Below are 9582 nucleotides of genomic sequence, written 5' to 3' on the forward strand. Positions count from 1 at the left end.
TCCTCCAGGAAGCTCTGGCTCTTCCGTCGGCGCCTCGGGGGCGAGCGCCAGGCCTCGACTCCGCCCCGCAGCGCCGAGGAGCCTTCTGGGGAATGTAGTCCCGGGGCGTCGGCTGCCACGGGTCACGTGGAGGGGCGGGGCTAGCAAAATGAAGAGGTGGAGAATGTGCTTATGCTCAACTCTTACCCCTTTGGCTCAGCTACAAAGGTACTCGAATCTCTTCCCATCCCACTCAGTCATACCATCCCTCTTCTTCACAGCCAAGTTTCTTGAAAAATATAGTCTAAATTCGCTGTCTCCACTTCCTCCTTCGTCCTCGGCCTCCACAGAAAATGCCCTTGTTGCCAAATTTATCAGAGATAGTTTCAGGTCCTCTGACTTAAGCGTTAGGCACCATTTGACGCTGTTGGGCATTCTTTTTCACTTATTTCCTTCTTCCTCTCAGGCTCCAAGAATTGTTTTTCTAACCCGTCTCATGTATTAGTGTTCTCCAGAGTTCTTGGTATTGCACTGGGGGAGGGGAGGCTCCTGCCCCTCCTCTCCTGAGTTTGATGTTTGTATTCCCAACTTCATAGACTGACCCCTCCTCATCCGTGTCCCACAGACATTTCAAAAGTGAAACTCCCACCTTCAACCTAGATTCCTCCCTCGCTCTCACTTCCTCTACCACCTATGCCCAAATAGTCACCAAACCTACCTCCCAAGCATCTCTTGAACCTCTTCCCTCTTCACACCCACTGCCAGTGATTTAACTCAGACCTGCATTATTTCTTACCTGATTACTCATGGTCTTCCCCACTGGTCTCAGTTCCTTAGCACCTCTATCCAATCCTCCCTACTACCATCGGGCCCATATATGCAAAGGAACATTTTACTCCTGTCACCTTTTGGGTAAAATTTTGTAAAGGATCCACTTGATTAAGTTTGAGAAGGGGGACAGGGGTGAATCCTTTGGGGTGGCTTTTGCAACATATGGAAGTCAGCCCTACTACTTCCCACCCCCCATACTGTGGTTGGAAGGTTCAGAGAAAGATTATAGCACACCCTATTGTGAGGTAGATAAGCAGGGGCATTTTTTTTCAAAAATTCCCCAGATGATTCAGTTATTCAACAAGGTTGTATTTTTGCTGCTTAACGATTACAGCAAGCAAGGCAGTCCCTGCCCTTGTGGAGTTTACAGTCTCTTGGAAGAGACAGATATTAATCAAATGACTCCATACCAAAAATGAGACCCAGCAATAACAACAAAAACCCACAATTACCAGCTGTGGTAAGAATTACACAGGAAAAGTAAGCAATCTTTCCCTTTTCCTCTGCCCAGGCTGGGAATCGGTTTATGCTCCTCAGCCTATCAACATAGCCTGTCAGGAGCTAGTCTCCATCCACTCCCTCCCTTATACATCTACATTTACCAAAATGCTGTATTGCATTCACTCTCTCACTTTTGCACAAGCTGTCCTTCTGTTTGGAAAACCCTTCCCTTTCTCCCGTGACTAAGTGTACTCTATATCATTCTCCTCTGTTAGATTCAAAGCAAACCCAGTAGAACACCTGCCATATAGAAGGATTTTCTGAGGATTGGACTGAGTCAGGTGATAACTCCCAGCCCAGCAAAGGTGAGCTGAGTAGGGGAGCCAAGGACGGTTGAATGTGGGCTACTGAGAGCAAGGCTACATTAGCCAGTTTAAGTGGCGTACAGCGTGAGCCAACACACCCATCATCCAAAACACAGATCAAGTATTACCTCCTCCAGGAAGTCTTTGCTGAGCTCCCCCAGGATGAACTATTGCCTCTTTCCTGGGTAATCATTGCACCCATGCTGACCTTTCTTTCATTGATATGCCAGAGCCAGCTCGTATCAACTTTGAAAAGCCAATTTAAGCTCTCAGGAATTTTGCAATTCAGTTCTTACCTTTGGTGGCTTGAAATCAGCTGTGATGGGAGTATTTATACCACCATGGAAATCAGCAAATGACAAATTAGGGCTTTTTTTTTTTTTTGAGAGTCAGTTTGCCAGGGCAACACTGCCTTTGTCATAACACACATCTCTTCATTGTATTGTGGTGATGAATCCTCTATTAGATGAATTCCTTACAACAACTTCATTTAGCAAATATTTATTGATATTTATTACTATGTACCAGACACTAGCAAGATGCTTAAGAGTTATACAGTGGAGTACAAACAAGCATAGTTCTTACTGTTATGGTGCTTACAATCTAGCAGATAAGACAGAAAATAAACAATGAACTCTATACATACAAATTCAGCCTGGCTGCTTTGTGATAGAACATCCTGGCATTGAGTGGTGATCTACTTTAACAGGGTGGTCCAGTAAGCTCTCTGAGGCAGTGATCTTTCCACTGAGCAACAAAGGATGAAAAAAATAATAATCAAGAGGAGAACCAGGGGGGAAGTGTTCCAGCCAAATGGATCAGACTATACAAAGAAAGAGCTAGGTTGTTTGAAGGACAGAATGGTCAGTTTTGCTGGCATGGTGTGATCATTAAATTTATGTGGTGTCAACTTGACTGGGCCACAGAATGCCCAGATTAAACATTATTTCTGAGTGTGTACTTGGGGATGTTTGCAGATGGGATTAGCTTTTGAATTGGTGGAATCAGTAAAGTACAGTTGACCCTTGAACAACATAAGGGTTAGGGGAGCCAATCACTGTGCAATGGAAAATCCATGTATAGCTTTTGATTCATCCACAGTCGTCTCACAGTCATCTCCCTCAGAATCTATGGGAGATTGGCTGCAGAATATCCAGAGGATACCAAAATCTATCGGTGCTTAAGTCCCTTATATAAAATGGCATAGGATAATGCAAACAGTCAGCCCCACTTCCTGTGGATTCCCAACCACGGATCAAAAAATACTGTTTTAGATCCTTGGTGGTTGGTTGAATCTGCAGAATGAACCCCAGGAATAAGGAGAGCTGACTCTATGTTTATTTTTTTAAAATCCAAGTATAAGTGGATCAGTGCAGTTCAAACCCATATTGTTCAAGAGTCAACTGTATATTGCTCCCCTCTCTGATATGAGTGGGCACCATTCAATCCACTGAGGGCCTGAATAGAATAAAAATCAGGAAAAGGGAGAATTCAGTCCCTTCTTAGTTGTGTACATGAGCTGGGACATTTGTCTGTTAGTCTTCACCTGTCCTTGAACTGAGATTTATCCCATTGGTTCCCCTGGTTCTCAGGCCTCAAACTCAGACTAGAATTACACCACTGGCTTTCCTAGGCCTCCAGCTTGCAGACAGCAGATTGTGGGACTTCTCAGCCTCTACACCTGCATGAGCCAATTCCTCAAAATAAATCTCCTTTTGTATATACATACATATATAAAATATATATCCTATATATAGGATATAGCATATATATATATATATATATGATATCTATATATATATAAGGCGAATATGCTAAGTGTCCGACCTTCCGACCAGTCACTATGACATGCACTGACCCCCAGGGGGCAGACACTCAACGCAGGAGCTGTCGTGACGCGCATTGGTCATTTACACAGAAACGGCACCACGGACCTGGCACCGACAAACCAACATTCAGCTTCCCCCAAGTGGGACACAGGCCCCAACACCACCCCGGAGCGACAGCTCACCAAATCACAGCTGACACTGCCGAGACCCCACGGTGCAAAATTCGGCCCACAGCCCAGCCCAGAAATGGTGGCTGTGGGCACCAGGTAATGACATCATGTAGCAACGCCTGGCTTCCTCTCCCTAGGGCCGTGATCAGCAAACCTAGGCTCGTGAGCCACATGCCGCTCTTTGGCCCCTTGAGTGTGGCTCTTCCACAAAATACATGTGGGCGTGCACATACAGTGCAATTGAAACTTCGTGGCCCATGCGCAAAAGTTGGTATTTTGTGGGAGAGCCACACTCAAGGGGCCAAAGAGCCACATGTGGCTCGAGAGCTGCGGTTTGCCGAGCCACAGTTTGCCAACCACTGTCCTAGGGACTAGCCTCCTTGGAGTTTCTTCAGCCCAGGAACACGGCTTGCTTTATAGCCAGGTGCAAACATTTTACACTTTAACCAAAAGTCTGTGAAGTGTTTTCTCATGCCTCATCTCATTTGATCCTCACAGAAGTCCTGAAGTAGGAGACTCAGTGGAATACTATTTTCTTTTCATTAGCCAGAAAACAGAGATTTAGAAAGTTTAAAAACTTGACCCAACTGAAAAGTAGTAAGAAATGGTGGAACTTGAAAATGACTTCAGGTTTTCTCACTGCACAGAATATAGTCAAGCAATGCTACAGTTAAATATTTCACCCTTTGTTCTCCCTGAGATCTACAATAATAATCTGCTTCATGTTGATATTTACTGCTGTGTTGCTGACAATTACCTGAAAGAGAAGTTGGGGTGCTTCACTGGGTTGGAAAAAGTTTAGCTAAATCAGAAAGCAGGTCTGTTGACACTTCTATTATAGAGAAAGGACAAATAGCGATATTAAAATATTTCTTCTAATTAATTTCCTTTAATTAATTAAATGTGCATGAATCCGTGCACTGGGCCACCAGTATACATATAAAAGGATATATATCTTATTTAGATAAACATCTGTAGTGTTTGTGTGTATGTATTAAAACAATCATATAGGATATATATATATATATCTCCTATTGGTTCTGTTTCTCTGGGGAACCCGAATACAGATAGCAGGAGTGTGAATTAGGTGATCCAGGTGACATGAGGTAATTGGAGTCAGGTGTACACAACCTTAAGGCCATGGTGAGGACTGTGGATTAAATTAGAGCAACCAAGGGGGTGGTGTTATCCGATCCACATTTCAATCACTCTGCTTTTGTTTGGAGGACCAGAGTAGAAGTGGGAGCCCATTTACTGCATTAGTCTAGGTAAGAAATAATGACACAAAGTGCTGGTGCTAAAACAAAATGGGTGGATTTGACAAATATTTTGCAGAGCCAACAGGACTTGCTGATGATTGAATGTAGGGGAGAATGGGCTGATGAAGGAAAGAAGACCCAAGGGCAGAAATTGTTTATATTCATCTCCATATCTGCAGCCCCTAGAATAAAGCCTGGCACATAGTAGGTGTTCAATAATTGTGTTGAGTGAAGGTATCCATTCAATGTGCTAAGCTCTGTGTTCTGTCAATGTGCTAAGCTGTGTGTTCTTCCTTCATACAGGGCCTCCACTAGCCCATATAGTATCTTCATGCAAATGAGAAAAAAGTGCCCCTTCCTCCAGATAGACAAGCCCATCACCAGGGTGCACAGATCAATGAGCAAGCTTGGGCTGCATTTTGCCCCCACTTGCTTCTGCAGCTGGCATCCTTGTGCAGTGCACAGTCTGCACAACCACATATGGCAGCCCTGGCTTAACATCCCTGAGAGATGGTTTTGTGGCATTAAGCCCAGTATGCATGGGGAGAATTTGAGTTCCAGGGGAAGGAAGCTGCCTGCCTGGGGACACCAGACCTGCTGCTGTGACTGAAATTCAAATCTTTGCCCTCTGAATCCCTGTGGGCTCTTTAGCTTTGGAGCCGCATTGTCTCTCCCAAATCACTCAGCCCATCAATAAAATGCTAAATTCAAAATGGTGACTTTGCTTCCTTGAGTTTCTCATCTGTCTCGGTTACTATTGTTAGAGTATTTCACATTTACATAGTATCCAGTATGTGCTCAGTCCCTTACAAAATACAATAAAGGAACATGAAACCAAAGGATCTTTTCTTTTTTAAATAGACTAAATAAGGAATGGCTGCTTAAAGGGACCTTAGCTCTTGGATAAAAATGGTGATATGTTGGTTTAAGGCAGCGGTTCTCAACCTGTGGGTCGCGACCCCTTTGGCGGTCGAACGACCCTTTCACAGGAGCCGCCTAAGACCATCCTGCATATCAGATATTTACATTACGATTCATAACAGTAGCAACATTACAGTTATGAAGTAGCAACGAAAATAATTTTATGGTTGGGTCACAACATGAGGAACTGTATTTAAAGGGCCAGAAGGCGGAGAACCACTGCTCTTATCTCTGATTTCAGAAGAACAAGCATTTCTCTCTCCTTAAAGGAACTCAAAGCATTAGAAACAAATGAGATTTGTGGGAGGAAGCAGAATAGAGGGGACAAGGTGAGGTGGAATAGAGGGGCAGGGAGAAGTGATAGAGGAGCCTAGTAGCAGGCAGGCCTGTTCAAAACTTAGCAGTGAACCAACGTGGTGGGTCCAGTGCACAGACGTGAGGGTGCTCAGAAGGGCAGGGCGTGCTGAGTTCTAATGCCCTCACTTCCGTGGAGACTCTGGCTGAGAACTGAGGCCCAACTCAGGACCTGAAGTCCTCTGGCCGTCCTGCCTGTCAGCTAGCCTCCCCGCACCATGTTCTCTTCCACACACAGGCTAGGCCCACCCACGTGCAGAATCCTGCTCTCCTGTATTTCTGCACCGAGATCCCCAGAGGCCCAGAAATGCACCTGAATGTCTGCCTAACCATTTCCTACCTCGAGTCACAAAGTTGCTGACAAAGAAGCGTATCACAGAAAGGCACACTGAGAAAAGGACCTATTCCCTGTGCACACAGTCCAAGTACCTTGTTCTCCAAGCACCCAGGACCTGGAAATGGATTTGACTTGTCTAAAAAAAATGTAGCCAAGTGGTCACGGGGTGTTCCTTCGAGGTTATGATGAGACTCAAACAATGGGAGTCAAAGACTCAGTATCTTCACGCCTTGCCTTCGTTCCCCAGGAGGCACGAAGGCCTGGTTGTAGAGCACAGGAGGTCGGGATTACTGTGCAGACAGCTACTGAGGTTTTACAGCTATTTCTATATCCCCTTGGTTTGAACAACACATCACAGGGTGCCCTCAAAACCTTCAACTTCTTGTGGATCATGGCTTGGCTCCATCTCGCCCCCAAATCAAGTCCTCTAGCGTCTGCCCCTCTCTTGCCACAACTAACTCTGAAAAAACTGCAGGAGGGTGAGCTGCAGAGGCTGGTGACAGAAGAGCAACCCCGTGGAGACAGACATTACGAATGCCTCACACAGGATTCACATTACCAGATGTTTGGATTATAAAAGGAATAATGTAGAAAGCTAAACTGTTTTATGGGATGACATCAAATGTATGTTTAAAAATATAAAATGAAAGCCAAAAGTCGTGCCACGTAGAGTCTGTGTATCCCACACTGAAGGAATAACTAAACCACAAGCATGGGGAAGGAGTCTGTTGACTGGAGGAGATAAACAGTCAGGCTCCTAGGGCACAGGACCTGATCACGTTTTTCTGTTAACTTCGTTTCCCAGATGGTTGCAAAAAAAAAAAAAGATTCATGTGAGAATCCAACATGAAAATCAGTGCCAACGGAACATCTGGGGAAAGGAAAAAGGAGGCAAATGCTGTTCCCTATTTGTTTTAGAGACCCATAAGAATTAAAGCAACCCTATATAATAAAAGGCTAACATGCAAATCGACCAAACGGTGAACGACCGGTCGCTATGATGCACATTGACCACCAGGGGCAGACACTCAACGCAGGAGCTGCCCCCTGGTGGTTAGTGTGCTCCCACAGGGGGAGTGCCGCTCATCCCAGAAGCCAGGCTCATGCTGTTGAGTGCAGCAGCGGTGGCAAGAGCCACTCCTGCCTCTGGGGCAAGCTAAGAACCCCTCAGGGGATGTCCAACTGCTGGCTTAGGCCTGCTCCCTGCAGGGCTTAGGCTGGGCTGAGGGGACACCCCCCCACCCAGTGCACAAATGTCGTGCACCGGGCCTCTAGTATACATAATAAATTAGATAGTCATCAAGGTGGTATTCTCCTGCTGCAAGCTTCACAGAATTGTAGAAAGTGGTCACAGTCAGATGGGACTATAAATCGTCTATTTGAATTCCTCCTTTTATGGAGGAAGATCCCACAGGGTAGGTGGGGTGCCCTCAGTCAACCAGCAGAGTGGGCGGCAGAGCACCCTCAGGGATGGCACCTGAAAAGATTCTCCCTTTAATAAACAATAGCATTTAACAAGTGCTTCATGTGTGCCAGGAACCGTGCTAAGCCCTTTACATGTCCGGAACCGTGCTAAGCCCTTTACATGTCCCATCTGACTCAATCCTTGCACAACAGTACAAGGTACAATCTGTTATTACCATCCTTTTACACTGGAGGAAACCGAGGCCCCAGGCTATGCGGCTAATAAGTGAATAACCTGCGTTTTGAACCAAAACAGTCTGGCTCTAGAGTCTGAGCTCTCAGCCACTAAATTATACCACCTCTCACGCCAGCTCACCTGTTTTAATAGTGTGATCCTTTGGAGTCCTGGGATAATTAACAGAGGATATCTGGTTCTCAGACTCTTAGGGACTCCATGTCACCTGTCTGTTTAATGATTCTCAGCCTAGCTTCAAAGTAGACAGTTTGAACAAGGCATATATAAGAGAAAAACCCTGCGGGGGGACATTTCACAATCTCCTCGGAGTTTTAATAGTCTCCCAATATAATACCATAATTACTCGGTTGACATGGAAGATGGAGGAGAAAATGTTACCAGGAGAGAGGGACTAAACGAGCCTGCCCCTTGGAAATGTGAGTCCTGATGGGTCCCTCCTCACTTGAAATTTCTTTGCTTTTGTGATTTTCAGCCAATAAGCACAGAAGCATCCACATTTTATTGAGATTTTGGGTATTTTGACCCTTCCCTCATAAAGTGCTACTATCCAGAATTATATGGGTCTTCGGCATCAACTGGAGGAATTATAAGACTTTTTAGGACAATAGGAGGGCAAGGTATCAACGGACAGCTCCCATTTAATTCAGAAAAAGCAGGAGAGAGAACTCATGAGCAGCAGTGACTCAAGTCCCCCAAGCCTAAATTAGGAGCCAGAGAACTCTCTCAACTCTAATTGAAGCTACCTTAAAGAGGGCATGGACACAACTATTGTTTTGGTTGACTCTCTGGGTTGTGAGGTCACAGCACCTGATGCTCTTATGCAGCTGTGAGTTGTGCCAGCACCCCACCACCATACTACCACCACACACACACATATTCCCCTCCCCCCACTAGTTTCTATCTCTTGATGTCAGGACTTGTACAGCTAAACTATCTAATGCCACCATGCCTGGTTGGAGGGAAGACTTGGTGATATTATGCCCATAGTCATCATGATCTGAGAACAACTTGACTCCTTAGAGTGGTAACTCTAAAATAGTGTAGAGAAACCAAGATGGTGGCATAGGTAAACACCTGAAATTGCCGCCTCGCACAACCATTTCAAAAATACAACTAAAAGACAAAACGAACATCATCCAGAACCACAGGAAGGCTGGCTGAGTGGAAATTCTACAACTAGAAGAAAAGAGAAAAGCACACTGAGACTCAGAGGAGGTGCAGAAGTAAAGTGCAGAGCTGGGCCTCATCTGGGCACCTCCAAACCCCAAACAAAGAAGAGGAATCTGCAGATCTCTCCATAGCTCCTGCTGGGTAGCCTTAGGCAGAGGCTAAATTAGCACCTCCTTAGAGATCCAAGTGCTAGTGTACCCAGTGGTCAGAGTGGGACTATCCAGATTACAACTCCTCAGATCCATAAGGGACACACTCAGGGGGCA

General features: G+C 45.4%; 1 protein-coding gene across 2 annotated transcripts in view; it reads right to left on the bottom strand.

Moving 5' to 3' along the window:
- The window catches only part of R3HCC1L (R3H domain and coiled-coil containing 1-like), a 70605-nt gene extending 70489 nt beyond the window's left edge, over positions 1 to 116 (bottom strand). The window contains exon 1 of one of the 2 annotated variants that reach the window (XM_005885383.2): positions 1 to 116. The gene's annotated coding sequence lies outside the window, so the exon portion shown is untranslated. The other variant, XM_014532713.1, reaches the window with a different exon arrangement.
- Between the last annotated feature and the right edge of the window lie 9466 nt (positions 117 to 9582).

The sequence above is a fragment of the Myotis brandtii genome, unplaced genomic scaffold (genome assembly GCF_000412655.1).
Source record: "Myotis brandtii unplaced genomic scaffold, ASM41265v1 scaffold902, whole genome shotgun sequence".
In the NCBI taxonomy this organism is placed as follows: domain Eukaryota; kingdom Metazoa; phylum Chordata; class Mammalia; order Chiroptera; family Vespertilionidae; genus Myotis; species Myotis brandtii.